We start from the raw sequence: 17,372 nt of genomic DNA, 5'->3' as shown, positions 1-17,372 counted from the left end.
CGCGACAAATGCCTTGGCGCGTTCCCGCGAGCTTTTACGGGACATAAACGGCGCATAATTCACCATTAGCCATCGGTAAAGTGGCCGCACGTTATTACTAAGACAGTAATTTATCCTAAGACGCATGGCCTACCTTTCTTATATTCTCAGCCCTTTTATCTCTCGATATCCCTTCTTCAAACATACCGATTACTTTCCTTCTTTCGCCATTTTTCTCATTTCATTCCGCTTACCGGACTTCTTCGTATTGTTCAAATACTATAGATGGTATCACATTAACCGTCCTCATTATAAGCGTTTGAAAAATTTCACTAATTTAATTTGCCTGAAAATAAATTTGATCGTATAATTAATGATAAATGTTATTTATTTTACGAATAATAATAATCAAATAGTTTACATGTGATTAATTCGAATGAAAAGCGTGTGATATATTAAATTTTGAAAAGTAATCTCTTTTACTTTCATTCACGTAATGTTTTCCTTTACAAATGAAATTCAAACGTAGTCATGTTTATGTAAGCCATCGATATACGACATACGTCTGTTTCACGTGCTATCGTACAGCACGATCATGTTCGCGTCGTATGCGAACGATCGTTTAATCTGATATCATGGCAGACATCGCTCGTAATCGTTCGTCAATGATTTCAACGTGGTAAACCTATCGGTTATCATTAAAGTCTGTATTATGATAGAGTAGGTTTCGATGGACTTTTAAATTTTGTCTTATAATTAGATTTATTATTATATAATAAATTTAATGAACATGTGATTATGATAATAGCACAAATATTTTTTTTAAATCAATTATTTTAAAATTAATTTAGATTTCATTTAGAAAACATTTAAATAATTGCCAATAATTAGAACAATCGTGTTAAACTAAAACATATATTATTTTGATTCGATCCAATTTTTCCAATTGAATTATTTTAATGACAATGGAAATCATGTGAAGGCCAAAATAAATGAAAATCGTCGAATTGAATAGAATCCTCGTGGGTAATTTGATATTTTGTAGGAAAGAATTTTCTATCACGAACAGCTAATAAAATTTTCGTCGACGATGAAACGTCATTGGTGTCTCGAATTGGCATTAATCAAGACGAAAAGAACGACGAAGTGATATATTTTCCAACGACCTTTTACTTTATCGAACGATACGTCAAATCGTCTCGCGAACGATGATAAACGGAAGGCGAACGACGAGTCGACTACAAATGAAGCTCATCAACGTAACTTCTCTCTCTTTCTCTCTTTCCTAAAGACCGAATAAAACATTTATCAAAGATATTGTCATTAGCCGTGCTCGTTAAATCGTTCCCAGGATTTCTCCTTTCTATTATTTGACGAGATTCGTTTGCGTTCAAACGTGTGTCCACCTTTTGTGTGTCATTTAGTTAGTATTCTAGGTATACGTGTTTTTGCGAAAATAGTTTGCAACGTGATTAGCCTAACAATTTTTATCTTTTTTAAATGTTTTTTTTTCTTTCTAATAAGTACTTTGATAAAATAATGATCAGGATGATTACGATGATTATTCGAATGATTCTTATCGAGATGAATTTTTTTGTAAACATACTTGTATAATTGAAATGTTTCTTCATACATGAGTGGAAAAGTGAAACAACATGTTTTTATATTTTATATTCAGTTTTTTCGTTGTTAAAGTAATTTATCAGAGAAATACGAGAAAATTTTATCCCCTACTTAAAATATTTTTTTTCTGTAATTTTAAATTATTAAAAAATTATAATATCTAGATTTCACATATAAATAATAATAAGACATATAAAATGTATTGAATGTATGAAATTTGAGATGAAAATTAAAAGAAATAGTTTTCAATTTTTTAATCATTTGTTAGGAAATAAATAAAAATAATTTTGTATTCAAATAAAATTAATTTTATCCTAGAGGTTTAATAATTAGAAAAAAATGAAAGGATCATAACGATGGAAATGATTGGTAAAGCTAAAAGAACAAAGAGAGAAAGGAAAGGGTAGTGGAACTAAAAGAACGTACCTTCTACGTGTCACCGCAGCCAATAACACGCGGGTAATCACGATTTAATGGCTCAATAACGTCTGCCATTGCGTCCTGACACAGAGCTCGAAAGAATTTATCGGTCCCGCCAGTCAATAAATTCACCTTTTGAGTTGTATACAGGCCTGACCGGTCCCACGTTTTCTTCTCTCTCTTTCAAACTCTTTTTAAAAATATGCTTTCGCGTATGTACGAGCATGTACGCTCGTATACATGCATGTATTTTTACATGTAACAGAAAAGATAAAAAATACAACCAAAATTGCGTATAAATTTGTTACGAAAAAATCAATATAGAATCATGAAAAACGATGAAGACTTTGGATTTATATAAACGAGTATTATATATAATAAATTTAATATTTTCCTTTTAATTCTTAGACATCTATAAAATTTGATAGTTAATTTAATTTTTCAATATAATAATAATAAGTCTTATAAATGATATGTAGAGATTCTTAATAAATAAATAAGTCAAAAAGTATTTATGGTACAATAAATTAGATAGCATATTATCCTGAGTTCGATAAAAGTGGAATTCGTGTACCTAAGCACACGATTTGTAAAAATCATAAGGCATGAAAAAAGGATCAGTAAAATAAAGTTTATCAGCGAAAAATATAATTTTATACAGATGGAACAAAATTATGTTCTTCGTTTCTCTCTCTCTCTTTAGGGTACTCGAGATATTTGAAAAAAATGAGCTTCCAGGAGTCTAATAGGGAATTTCTGGGAGTGTGCGTGCCGACAATAGTTAACGGCGTACAATTGCAGTTTAAATATGCATGCCGGATGCCACCGCCGGCTCTGTCTGTTCCATATTCAACGATTAAGTGTGATGTACGAGTTTTGAGTGTCGCGGCATATCAAATAGCCGTGATCGTAGCTGGGGTTCGAGGTATCTCCTACCCCCACCATTATCATCACGACCACTCAAACACTTCTTTCTCATCCCTACCGCTAGCGATCAGTTCCAACATAACCGGGTGCTGCTGCTTCGCGATAAATTTCGTGCAATTAATTAACAGGCCCAACACGTCTATGGCGTAACACGAAACATCACAAATCGAATTGTTCTGAGAATATAAATTGATTCTCTTTTTTTTTTTTTGGTTACATTGAAACCGATCGCGAAAGAATTTTCATTTCGAAAATTTGTATATTTCGTTAAATTAGTATACTCATTTACTTGTTTAGAAAATGGGAAAAGAACAATATTAACATTTTACAAACTCATTAATTCTAATATCGTTAAGTTCTCTCTCTCTCTTTCTCTTTCTCACCTAATCTCTCTAAAATTAACATCTCTGAAATTATAATCATAGTACTTATTTACTTTCTTAACAGCGCACGACTTTATAATTCCCACGTATTTTTCTATACTTGATTGCAATTTTAGCGTAGAACATATCTAAGGGTCTGTTTTGTGTCTGCAAGCACATTGAATCACTGTAATCATCGTAGTTGCATTACGATCGTGGATGCGTCCGGATGCGAACATTCCACGTGGTGGATAATAACGAAAGTAGTGCCTTTACACGGTCGTGCCACTAACCACTTTCGTATCGAGAAAAAGGTTGACTAGACCGACGGAGATAATTATACCGCATAATTGCAACCATAAGAATCGTTCGAAAAGGTCTGACTCCTCCTCCCTTTCAAGACGTCATCGTTTTCTTCTTAAAACTACTCGTAATCTGTTAGCATCTGTGTCCTGGCTGCTAACAAGCTATCTGCCTTGGATTTAATCACTTTAAATGCTTGTTAAATTATGTTTAACAAAAAGAATGTTTAGAGCAAAAAACAGCGAAAAGGCTGCGTCACGTGTAAATCCTTATTTTTTATCTTTTTCTTCCTTATTTCTTTTTTTGCGGGGGCGGGCTGGGGTATTTCTAATAACATTACAGAACATATATCAAAATAATTAATAGAAATATTTAATATCCTATATCATTGATTTAAACAATTCTTATCGAATTCGCATTGAATATCAATTTATTAATTATGAGTCTTTGTGAGCTTCACGTTTCGTGAGAAAGAGTACGAGAATTCTTTTTAATTTCGCAAGGCCCTATGGCGATGATTTTAAGTGATAAATTTCTTTTGGACACTGTCTTTAGTTAGGCGCGGCCTCACGAATTACGTTCGCCGCAATTACAGTGCTTTGTGGGGGTAATGGACGGCAGTTGGTAATTAGGAACGTATGTACGACTCGACTGTGTTACTCATTCCATAAGAGATTTTAAGTGCCACTAGATGTTATTTCTTAATCGATTTGCACCAACTGATTTATGCTTTTTAAATTAATAAACGTTTTGTAATAAAATGATTTAAATACCTTTTAATTGTCATAAAAATTAAATATTTCAATTCAAATATATACAAATGTGATTACAAGCTTAGGTTTGAATTTTATTTCATTTAATCATTTTTTCATTAAACTTAAACTTGTAAAAATTTAATGTTTGATAACCAAATTACATTTACTTTACACAGTTTTAAATGAAACCATTGATAACACTTATTTATTTAGATCCGATGTTAGAAACATTTAAAAAGATTATAAAAGATTATAATTTAGTATAAAAGAGAGAAAGGAAATCGTTGGCACGTTGGAAGCAGAAAATTGAAGAATGCGTAAGTAGTAAGAAATAAACGAGGAGGCGCATCGAAAAGATCACGGCAGCACAGGTACAAAGTGCCACCGAGTAAAGATTTATTATCTCGAATCAACGCCGCGGGCTCGGAAACAAAATTAAGGCGGTTTCGCGCGCGAATCAACTTCGCATATTCCTCGGTTCTTTCGTGCCACTGTGCGCAAAAACTGTAAAGAGAAAAAAATGGAGAGAGAGAGAGAGAGAGAGACAGAGAGAGAAAGAGGAACTCGTGTTTCTCAAAAGAGGATTTTATGTTTGCGTGTTAGTACGACGTAACTCAAAGAAATGTATAAGTAATAGCAGTTACTCTTAAATTTTCCAAGTTCGATCGGAGAGCCGCCCTCTCATGCTTTTATTAATAATTTTATTATCGGTAGCGTGTCTTGGATCTTATGTAAATTGAACATTGTACTTGAATGATGTAAATCGCCACTGTAGATGCATACTTAACAATAAATATTGATATAATAGAAAATTAATTAAGACACTTGTACCTGTATACACATATATCGTAATTATGTATATATTAAAGGTAGTTAATAAATAGTTGTCAAAAAATTAAATTTAATATAATATTATCCCAAATATTAAGACAATTTGATGTACACGAAGTAAGAATAATTAAGATTTATTTATAGATACAAAAATTCTATCAATATTTCCATCGATTTAATTTATGCGTTAAGTAAATATGCTAATGTTAATAAAGTTGTTGTAGTGAGACGAAGGATAATACGGTATTTCGAAAGAGCCTGTTCTTACCATTAGAATACAATAAGAGAAAGGAGATAATTAGTGGTTCTTGCATTCTGTCGACGCTATTTGTGCACTGTCTGTTGTAAGTTTGCCTCGATCAGGATCACCGTGAAGGTACAGGAAGACTTTAGAGACCATTGAAACTATCTTCGAAACCACGAACAATCAACAACGAATTCTGCTACTTGGGTGGTAACTCAATTCGACTCTCTCCTCATCGTTCCTTTGAATTGACCTTCGTGGTAGATGAGAATTCGTTTTGGATGGGAACCACAAATCTTCTCTGTGATTGGTTCGATAATAGATCTTAAAGATAGTATTTATTTTTTCTTTCTTTTCTTTAAAAACAAGTATTACAAACAGTTAGATTTAGCAATTGTTGTTTCTTACAGGCAAGTCAACGAAATGATTTTTATTCAATTTGCAGTTTGGTTTCCTTTGCAAGAGTTTCTCAATGTAAGCTATACAGTTGTGGGTGCATCCATTAATTATAATTTTCTTTCAACACGTCGGTTGAATCTATCCATACCAATATATACTATTTTAATGACGTTTATAATAACAAGGCCTGTTAGCTCAGTGGGTAGAGCATCGCACTTTGATTAAATCGCGAAGGTCGCGGGTTCGATCCCCGTCACAGGCCGATATCTTTTATTTTGCATTTAGTATATTTATTTTATAATCCTTAGACGTATAAAATATTTATGAGACTGTGATTTTCAATAAAAAATAAATTTTTTTTTTGAATAAATATTAAATAAAGACTACATTGTGATAATATACCATCTTAACGGACACCTTTTTCATACAGGCCCATTAGCTCAGTTGGTTAGAGCGTCGTGCTAATAACGCGAAGGTCGCGGGTTCGATCCCCCCATGGGCCAAATTATTTTTTTTTATCCGTATGAAATATTTTTTTTTTTAGTTCCCTGAATATATAGGATAAAATGTGTAATTTATTTTTTAATAATATTATAAATATATGTTTTTTCCTAAATAAATATTAAATAAAAATACACATTCCGAAAATCTAACATCTTAAAACACACGATTTCATACAGGCCCATTAGCTCAGGTGGTTAGAGCGTCGTGCTAATAACGCGAAGGTCGCGGGTTCGATCCCCCCATGGGCCAACCTTATTTTTTTTATCATTTTTATATATGTAAAATAAAAGCTGTTTTTATTTTTTCAAATTTAAATTATAAGATATTTCAATACATTTATTTATATATAAGAGTTACAAATAAGATTACGAGAAAATTTACAGAATAAGATATCGTGTTTTCTTTGAAAAAATTCGACTATGTAGTATTTCTGCTATTAGTTATATTATTATTACGTAACTGAAGGATTACATAATTTATATTACGTGTTGTCATGTCAATAACTTAGTGTGGACTATATAAGAAAGCTGTATATAATGTTACAAGTGCACATGTGTTTGTGTATTTGATATTTGCAGCAATGAACTTTTGAATTCCTAATGCCAATTAATAATAATAATTATTATGAAATATTTATATATACATCAATATTTATAATAAGGTATGCGACATTAGTTTTATAATTAGGTCCCCGCAGCCACAGTGGCCTATTAGCTCAGTTGGTTAGAGCGTCGTGCTAATAACGCGAAGGTCGCGGGTTCGATCCCCCCATGGGCCAACTTTTTTTTTCTTTTTTACCATTTATACAAAATATAAAACATTCTGATAATATTGATGAAGGTTTAAAATTTGTATTAATTTTCTATACGAACTTTATATTTTTAATCTAGACCAATTATTCTCATCTTATTCGCTGAAATGAAATCTAAAATGTTTAGAAATGAAAGAAAGAAAATGTGCCCGCTGCGACAGAATATTTGTGTCTTAAGATAAGTATAGTCCATGTGGGTTCTAGAGAATTAGGAATGTGTGATGTAAGGAACATAGAAATAAAATGCGTGCATGACGTATGCGTAAAAAAAAGAAGAGAGAAGGAGCTTGCATATCAAATATATTTGATACTGAACAATAACCAGAAACAAAAAAGAATAAATTAGATGGTAGTGGGAGAAATTAGTAATGTTTGTATGTTTAAGCTAAGTTAGATAAAATTAGGGACACAACAAAATGTATAATTTAGTCTTACTTGTAAAACATAACGCATATGATGAGTTAAAAGTAATGTGACGTCATATCGTTTCTTCTGAGGGATTTTTTGTAGCAGTTAAAATTAATTTTTCTGTAATTTTCTTATAATTTATGAAACTCTGAATGACTACTCTCGAATGCCGACCTCAACGGTCCTGTGGCGCAACGGATAACGCGTCTGACTACGGATCAGAAGATTCCAGGTTCGAATCCTGGCAGGATCGAGTTATAATTTTTGTTATTTTATGCTCACATTCAATTATGATAATTCCGATTTTTTATTACAATTAATTCGATTCTTTTTTTTTTTTACAAATGTAGTATTTACTTATAAAGTAATTATACATGTGTTATTCTTCGAAAACATTTTCCTTTTGATGATTTTGGTTCATTTTTCAGGCATCTGTCTAGTTCTTTGACGAAAAAAACCGGGCGATTTTGGTATAATTAATTAAATTTCAAGATACCGATTAATTATTATAGCATTTTATTTTTAATTTGTTATTATTTATTATTTATCGCGTCTATCTGAAGATTCAGAAAGTAAATACACGAAGTTACTTTAAAAATTTTTGTTTTCATAGTTGAAAATATATTTTCCTTGATCATAGTAACTTTTTCTTGTTCTCCTTTTTCTTGCTTGCATGCTCTTTCAGTCTTCCTTTTTAGCACGGTCTTTAACAATACTTTACTTAACACATACTTTTCCTTGTCCAGTAAAGAGAAGGAACTTGTTTTTCTGTAGCAACATCAACACACATCGATCTTTCTGAACTTTATATATATGTGCCGCTATTTTCAGACTTTGTCTATTTACCCCTTTGTTTTCTTGCTTCTTTAAAAATTTAAGAAAAATATAGCTGTCTTGGGAAACCTTTTGGAAAACATAGTAAGGAGTAGTATTTTCGACGAAATAGGATCGTCTCTTGTTTCCGAGCGTATAGCGAGTTGACTGAAAATCTATGAAAAAAAAAATAAATAAATAATTGAGAGAAAAGGAATAGAAAGGGGGAAAAAATTAGTAGGGAGAAAAAATGTTTAAAGACCAGCTCCTCTCCCCCCGTCCACCATTAAGAAAATGTATATAAGATAACGAAGAAAAGAAGTTGAGTCTTTCGAAATTACCAGTGAGGATGCTTCATGTATTATTAACGAGATATCTCGCTATTTTTTATGCGAAAAACTTAATTATTCGCACGGTCTATTTAAGAAGAAAATAGCGTTTCTTAAAACGGAAGTTGGACCAACGCGATTTTGCACTACACGAGAAAGTCTTTCTAACGAGAAAAACCGAGAGAAAGAGAGAAATCTCTTCCTTAAAATGTTTCACTTTTTTTATTTTTATCTTTTACATTTAATTAAGTAAACAAAGTATCGTGTTTCTCGTTGTCCTCTTTTTTTTTTTTGCTTGTATTTTTTATAATAAAGAACTTTTTTCTAAAATAATATGACACATGTTATAACAAACGTTTATTTAAACTATTTTCTCCTCTTTAAAAATTACTCAGAAGATGTAAATTGTTGCTTTTCTTGTTTTTTTTTTTTTTTATATTAATACGTGTGTTATAAAATATATATATATATATATATATATATATATATATATATATATATATATATATATATATAATAATATGTATACGTTTTATTACGTGTTACACGTGCATAGATAAATTAGATCAATTTTATTTCAATCATTTTTCCTATTTGAAAATGCAAATTTTTGTTAAACATGAACTGGATGGGGCGATAAAAAGGAGAAAGAAAAAAAGACAAATATTAAGGAATTAGTTTGGTAAGTAAGCACTCTAAAAAGGGATTCCATTACGTGTTCTTTCCTCTTTGCTTCTTTGATGTTTGTATGTATGTATGCATTTACGTATGTACGGGTAAATATGCCGTTACGTGGCTCTGCTATTTTTTCTCTTCCTTCGGTGCTAGTTTCTTTCTCCCTTCTACCTTAGTCTAACATTCTCCAGTTTCGGCATGATAAAACTCGCTTCACCTCCTACGCGAAAGGTCTCTGAGACCGTTTCATTACCGTACCAAGTATACTACATACAGGTACATATATTTACATGTATACTGGGTGTTTTAAAATAAATGAAAAATATTTTCAAGAATTGAATTTACTTTGAAATTTACCAAGTTCAAATTGTCAATAGAAAAAAAAAAAATAAAAATAAAAATTTTCCCTCAAACATTTTGTTAAATTTTCTCTGTTTTTCTTCTCGAGTTATAGCGCCATTTGATTTTCAATAAACTATGTCTATTTTTATACTTTTAGAAGAAATCTTTCAAATTACTTCGCTCTGTCTTTCCTCTCTTACGGGAATACAAACTTAGGGATGTTTTATCAATGACTGTCTTACTTTATCGATATGTCCAGATGTTGCTCGGATTTACTCGAAAAACTTTTTCCTATTCTGCCACCAAGAATCTTTGTCACTGACAATGTTTTACTACATCCGTCCGAAGAAAGAATTATTACATATTATCATACAATACTCCCTATAACTCGAAAACAAAGTTAGAATAGGATACATGTTTATATGCAAAGTTGTTTTTTTTCATCGTTCAGATACGTGGAAACTTTTCAAATATTTCTCATATATTATTAAGACACCCTATATGTACAAACTCGCTTACGTGATCTCACGAATATTACTTTCATTAAAACTCATTATAATTATATATTTAAAATTGTTAAAAATAAGTTAAAATTTTTAGATTCATTATAATAAATAGTTTTTAAAAAGTATGTTGTGAATTTTTTTGTTTAGTATTATCAAATAATATATAATATTAATTGATTGATATTTTAATAATATTTAATTTTTTCTTTTTAAATCGATAAATTGATAAATTTAATAAAAATATTTGTCTATTTTTTCTTTTTTTTTTTAAGATTTTATTAAAGTTAGTTTTGAACATTTTGTCTGTACCACCCAGTACATACGTACACATACATACATATATATAGTTGCACCTTTCTACGAGAAAAGGGTGGACCTATTTAAGGATATGTGCTCTCAGGAGAACGCGTTCGAAAGAACGTGTGGATGATCCTGGATGGAATGGCGTTTCTAAAGGTGCCGAAAACGAGACGTTACGTTGAGAGAAGAAAAAGGATCTTACTTTTAGCGTATGCTCCTACCCATTACCTTCCTTTTCCTATTTTTGGCTTGGTTCCAGGACACTGAAGGAGGAAGTTCAGTAACGCACAGTGTGTGTCTTTCGTTTGATTTATCTTTTCAATGTAAAAAGGGAATTTAAATTAAATCATTCAAATATTTTCTTTTTATCGTTCTTTTAAAAATTTTTAAATAAAACTTCAACGTGACTCATACATATATATGTAAAATAAAAAAATATTATTATCTTAAATTTTATATAAATGATATTTACATCAATTAGAAATCCTACTAATCATAGATGCAAAATTTCATGCATTTATCGTTAACAAATGGATTGAAAGATTAACATTATCGATTAAGTATAATATTTTAAATGTAAATTATAAATGTTTAATGGATGAACTTAAAAAATATTTCATACTAATCGAGGTACATATACAAAATGTCCAGATAATTTCACTGTATCATCTTGTCCCGTTTTTCTCTTTTTTTTTTACATTTTGTTGCTGTTATTGTCTTTTGGTACTTTTTTTTTTTATTCGAGATCACAAACAGTATGCTGTTAACTAGAAAAAGAGAAATAGAGATAGAAAACTAATTCGCTATTAATTCTCTAGAGAGAGAAAGAGAGAGAAGAAGAGACAAAAAGAATTTAAAAAAAAAAAAAAAAGAAAGAAGAAATGATAACGAAGCACGGGAACACGAAAAAGACCAAAGAACGTTCTCCTGGGACGAGGTAAACGTTGCCGCGTGCTTTGTCGGCGTTACGAGATCTAAATTACGTGAGTTTACTTCCGGCAATGGTTTTCCCATTTATACTCTTTTCCTCCTGTGTACACCTAACTCCCCTTATCGATATCGTCCATGTACCAAGCTTAACGCTACGTATTTCTAATTTCGTATCAATAAATTTTCGATTTTAGTTTACAAATATATTATTAAATAATATTAAATAATAATATAAATTATTATAAAATATAATAACATTGTGTGTATATATAATTTTAATATTATTATTTAATAATAATTTTATGTATTTATTATAATAAAAAAAAATATAAAAAACAAAGAAACGGAAAGAAAGGAACAATCTTCAAATTGATTTAATAATACAGGATGTAATCGTAGAAAATTATATTGCAAATCTTCTTCTTCTTCTTGTATTCTTCTTTCTTATTATTTTGTTTGTTTTTTTTCTTTATATCAGAAGCTTTTAAAATAGTTTGCGCAAATGTTTTTATCGCATTTTTCTTTCAGACAACGAGAATCCTCTACATAATGAGATTTAGTAGTTTCAAGTGTCGCCTAAATAGGTACGAGTGCGAAAGTCTTAGAGAAAAGGAAACGCGATTCAAAGGTCGTAAATTGGAGGTAAAGTACTTTTCGTCCTAGCTATGATATCGGATGGTATACCGACGAACCAAGGATCTTTTTTACCGAGGAGTTTTCACAATACGAGATAGACGGGGGATGGTTGGGTGGAGGTGAAAACGGCGAAGGGGTAAAGGACAAGACTAGTCCAGGGAAAATTGTGTGTGTGTGAGAGAGAGAGAGGAAGTTCGATCGGGAATGAAAACCGAAGAAGAAGAGAAATATCTTCGTTTCGCTTTTTCTTCAACCGTGAAAAAACTTTTTCTTTTCTTGGAGAAAAAACTCTCGTCTCAAGTCCTTCATAAATCGGCGCACTACTTTCAAACGTTTCAAAGGGAAACATTAAAACTGAAAAATATTATCTTTCGAACTACTATCTTTTTTCTTCTTCTTTTGCTTCTGCTCTTCTGTGCTTTTTTACTTTTTACTATTTTCTTCTTTTTTCTTCTTTTAAACATCTCGTGTATTAAGGAAAATAATTTTTAACGTTGAGTTTTTCTTTCGACGGTTTCTTCTTCTTCTACTTCTTCTTCTTCTTCTTCTTCTTTTTCTTCTTTCATTTTAATGAGCGAGCAAAGTGGAAAGGGGTGGGATGAATATTTTTGTTCTTTTTGTTTCAACTCTTCTGGAACATTGAGATTTTGTTATCTTTCTTTCGACAACTTCTTTTTCGTCCATTAAAAAGCTAGGAATATTTTATGCAACGAGTAAATAAAAAGTATCTGACATAAGTAATAATTAGAGATGAAGAATCAAAAAAATAAAAAAGTTAGAAACAGTTAGAAAGAATTAAACGATACTGTTGAAAAATCAAATGACAAAAGATCGAAACTCCGACGAAAGTAAAGAGGAAGAGGAAGAGAAAGATTATAAAGGAAGGTTGGAAGGAAGAAAGTAAGTAAGAAAGAGAGAGAGAAAGCTGTTCCCTGAGGGAAAAATTCGGAGTCTGTGATTTAGGGTTAAATTTTTCCCGTAAAAATGAGAACGTTATTTTGTAACTTCGTGGTACTCTTGCATCACTATGCATAGCCACGGGTGTGTCCGCGATTTTATATACTTCGTAAACATTGCTCTAGGCTTCTCTCTCTCTCTCTCTCTCTCTCTCTGTCTCTCTCTCATTTTCTGTTTTCCATCGTCGTACTCGTTTCATACGAAAATCACCGACGGTATCTCGTCGTTGGACGACTCGTTGGACGGGCCAAATATTCCCTCGATAATATTGGATACCCTACATAAATTTTCTTCTTTAAAAATTGTGGAAATCGCTTCGAGGAATGTCATTAACACAACTAAAACTTTTACTTTTGTGTAAACTTGACAATACTAATTGTTATTAACTATTTTTATACATACGTATATATACTTTAATTATCGTGACATATATTTATTTATTTACGAATAGAACGACATCGTTTGTTTATATATGTTTGAAAGGCAACTTTTAAAAATTTTTTATATTTTTATATATTTTCATATTTACCATTTAAAAATGATATATATAGTTCAATGTAATTCATGAAATAATTGAATTATATTTTAACTGTGGCGTATGATTTTATTAATATATTTATAATAAATCAATGCTAATCATATTGGACATATTAATTTGATAATCTAACTAGCTATCACAGTCAATTTCAATCAATCTTCGTATATCTACATGATACATATCTGCTACACTGAATTCAAATGGAAACGAGGATCGATGAATGAAAAGATATATATTCCATATGTATATATAGAAAGGGATGAAAGTGAAAGGTTGAGGGATAGAGGGTGGAGGAGGAGAGGTTTAGAGAGATGTAGAATATTTTCCGGAAATTGGCATCGCAGGTGTCGATACTATCATCTTCCATTTCTCTCTCTTTCTCTCTCACACATACACTTTATCTATCTTTCTATCTCTCTCTCTCTTCTTGATGGTTTCTAACTGGAAATTCGGATTTTCGAGTCGGCTCGGTCATTAAGAGATTTATCGTAGTAACAGAGTAGTAGAAGAAGAAGTAGAAGAGAAAGACATCTTTCCTTCCCTCTCTTTACACACGTGTACACACACACACACACACACACACACATACTAACCGCACATACACAGAAACGTTGATTAAATCTTTCCACGTTCGAGACCGTGGCGGTCTAGAATCTCTGACAAAATTGAAGAAGAGAATTTTCTTTCTCTCTTTCTCTCTCGTTTGAACACGCACGTGCATACACACACATACATGTACATTCAAAAGGTTTTGGTAATCACAGCGGAGATGGCTCGTAGTGAGCGAGAAAAAAGAAAAGAAAAAAAAAATGAGGGAAAACTTTATCGATTTCGTCGAAAATCCTCTTTTGACCTTACGAAAGAGAGAAATAGATAGCAAAAAATCAAAAAGAAAAAAAAGGTGGAAAAAGAAGAGAAAGAAAGAGGAGTAATAGAAGAGTAAGCGTTTGGTAGTTCGGACTAAAGGAGCGTAAGATAAAGGCTTGGCTACTTTCGAAATACGAGAATCGTTATCGAGTATCCAGATAACTTCCTCCTCAAATTGAATTAAATCCTCTTTCGAACCTCGAACGTTTCCTCTGAAGCCTCCACGTGCTGTTGCCGCCTCTTCCTTCTCTTTTCCCCTTCTTCTTCTCTTCCTCTTTCTCCTTCTCCTTCTCCTACTTTCTTCTTTCTACTAAACCAAACAAATTTCAACTACTTTCTCACTTTTCTCTTTTTTCTTTTGAATGAACGAATTAACTAACATCTCATCTCGATCGAATTTCTTTTTTCGAAGTGATTTTTTTTTCTTTTTTTTTTTTTAAATCGTTTCGATCCCGTCGTTGATCTACCTAAGTTGTTTTTTGAATCGTAATTTCCCTCCTTTCCTTTTTGTCCTGTTAATTTTTTAAAACACGATTCTCTTCCTGTTCTAGTTTTTTGTTTCTGCACTCTCGAAAGAACGAGCATTAAAGAGCATGTTTGTTTTGTTGTTGTTCATTTCTGAGGATTTTTTGTTTTTGTTTTATTCCTCTAGGGAAAATAAGAAATGAAAGAAGAGAGAGAAAGAGAGATAAAGACTACTAAATTGTAGATAGTCGCTCGAGATGAATTCTACTTTGAGTGCTAACAAAAATGTCGTTTACCGCATCAACTATTAGCTTAAAACCTTGGGTCAGGTGATAAAAACGAGAAAGGTTTTCACAATTTTTCCTGCATTGCGCTTTTAAGATTTCAAACAACCATAGTAATTTACAATTTTTATATACATTTAATATACATAAATATAAGAAAAAGAAAAAGCTTTGAATAAAACTTTTTTGTTTTTTATGTATTAGTATATTACACGGTTTGATAATGCTGACTGATAAAATTCATTCATTTTATATACTTTAATACTTAAATATTATAAATTAAATACTCTTGGTGATTATATACATATAATAAAATTAATTATTTTTCAATAAATTACTCAAGATATTATTTTCTCTTTATTTCTATCTTTATTTCTATCTTTACATTAAAGTTATTGGCTGATAGTATATGTATAATAATTGATAATTTATTTATTTTCATATTATTTAATATACAATCATAATTTACTTTGAAATTTATAGAAAATCAATATCCAATTTAAAGATTATATTATATATATATATATATAATTTTTTTATAATTATTCGTGTTATATGCTTATAATAATGATAATAAAAAGAAATTTTAATTAGATTTGAAAGATTCTTAAAATCCACAATAATTAGAATTTATATTACTTTAAGATCCTTGATTCTTAATTCGAAAAGATTATATAAATGTAGAAATCAAGGACCATTGGTTTTTATTTTAAAATCAATTCCTCGTTATTCTTTTATCAATAAACCTTACCTGAACGTTTCTCGATTATTCCTTATCAGCTTTATTCATTTCATCTTAATGTTTTCTTTTTTCTTTTCTCTCGAAGAATAGGGTAGATTAGTACCGAGAAATATAACAGTCGTTCAAAGATTAAAAGAAATTGTTCTACTTCTACTTCTTATTCGTTTTTTTTTTTTTTATTTTATTTTAGTCGTGTTCCTTTCACGACGAAGGCAACGATAAACGAGTTTAAATGTCGTGAGCACGTAATATAATCAAAAAAAGAAAAAAAAATGAATAGAAAATGGGTGGTATCGCAGTTTCAGGCACTTTTGTTTTCTCAAATATCACTGGTGAACATAGCCGTTCCCTTTAAAATTAGTACTAACGGCATTCACGTGCCGTTTGAAATGAGAGAAAATACCGTGAATGGCTGGCTACCACTGTTTTACTATCGCGAATCACGCAAACTAACTTCAAACTATCTTTACGTAAATCGTTTGTAGATCATACTCGTATTACTATCCCATTGAATTGTCTTTTTCGTTTCTAATCATTTCTAATCATTCAATATAACTTTGCAACAAATTTTACATTTATTTGTTTCTTTTTTAATAATAACAAATATAATTCAAACATATATTATTTTGAGCAAGTACGTTTCTATACTTTTCACTTTCCAATTAAACAAAAAATAAGAAATTACATTCCCATGTTGAAATCTTTTTGAAGAGATTTAAATCCTGTAGAAATTTATCGCGTCTTTTTTACAAGCAGGTATTGGTATCAATCGATAAGGATTTTCTTTTACCTCGTACTACAGGTTAAAGTAAAAAAAGAAAGAAAGAAAGAAAGAAAGAAAGGAAAACACATAAAAAAAGAAAAATAAAGCACAAGAAAAAAGAAAATATCTGCATATAGGAAATCTTTACTCTTCAGCATCATCTTTGAATCTTCTCTATCTCGACGAAGAAGACTATACCACCGGAAGCAAGTTACGAACCTTAAGGTGCTTTCTCACAATGTTTTACGAGCGGTCGTATGTCATCTCGCTACCATGGTCGTGGTGCTTTCAACCCAAAACGGAAACCGCGATGTAAAGACTTCTCTTTCTATCTCTCTTTCTCTCTCTCTCTTTCATGATCGTGTTTCGAGAAGGGTAAGGTGAGGATACACCTTACCCTTAACCAAAGAGCAATATGTCAGGAAAGTAAAGTGTCCCACGTGGAAATTCAAGTCGATAGTGTGTGCATTATCGGTTAACGCTTAGATCCCATTCCCCATCTTCTCTTAGCAAACGATACACTTCATTTTGAATCGGCTGAGGTATAAGGGAAAGAGATAACGCGATAGATGGGCTGGTTGGGTAAGTGGTAAAGGGCTAAAGGGAAGAAGAAGAAGAAGAAGAAGAAGAAGAAGAAGAAGAAGAAGAAGAAAAGAAGG

General features: G+C 31.1%; 1 protein-coding gene, 1 long non-coding RNA gene and 5 other non-coding genes across 7 annotated transcripts in view; all 7 read left to right on the top strand.

Moving 5' to 3' along the window:
* The window catches only part of alpha-Man-Ia (alpha-Mannosidase class I a), a 297,026-nt gene that overhangs the window by 101,079 nt on the left and 178,575 nt on the right, over positions 1-17,372 (top strand). The gene's annotated exons all lie outside the window — the stretch shown is intronic.
* TRNAQ-UUG (transfer RNA glutamine (anticodon UUG)) lies at positions 6,028-6,106 on the top strand. Its single transcript is given in 2 exon segments — positions 6,028-6,064; positions 6,069-6,106. It is a non-coding gene; the product is annotated as a tRNA-Gln (tRNA).
* On the top strand, positions 6,273-6,346 carry TRNAI-AAU (transfer RNA isoleucine (anticodon AAU)). The gene has a single exon. It is a non-coding gene; the product is annotated as a tRNA-Ile (tRNA).
* Positions 6,523-6,596, top strand: TRNAI-AAU (transfer RNA isoleucine (anticodon AAU)). Its single transcript has one exon. It is a non-coding gene; the product is annotated as a tRNA-Ile (tRNA).
* Positions 7,052-7,125, top strand: TRNAI-AAU (transfer RNA isoleucine (anticodon AAU)). Its single transcript has one exon. It is a non-coding gene; the product is annotated as a tRNA-Ile (tRNA).
* Positions 7,747-7,819, top strand: TRNAR-ACG (transfer RNA arginine (anticodon ACG)). The gene has a single exon. It is a non-coding gene; the product is annotated as a tRNA-Arg (tRNA).
* LOC149032250 (uncharacterized) overlaps positions 11,329-17,372 on the top strand; it is a 66,235-nt gene continuing 60,191 nt past the window's right edge. Inside the window, exon 1 of the long non-coding RNA XR_016176926.1 lies at positions 11,329-11,514. This is a non-coding gene — a long non-coding RNA (uncharacterized LOC149032250). The remainder of the gene's footprint in view (positions 11,515-17,372) is intronic.

The sequence above is a fragment of the Polistes dominula genome, unplaced genomic scaffold, assembly GCF_049000335.1.
Source record: "Polistes dominula isolate Pdom_NZ unplaced genomic scaffold, Pdom_raw_medaka contig_33, whole genome shotgun sequence".
Classification (NCBI taxonomy): Eukaryota; Metazoa; Arthropoda; class Insecta; order Hymenoptera; family Vespidae; genus Polistes; species Polistes dominula.
The sequence above is the reverse complement of the archived record's forward strand: the minus strand, read 5'-3'. Positions and strand labels throughout refer to the sequence as shown.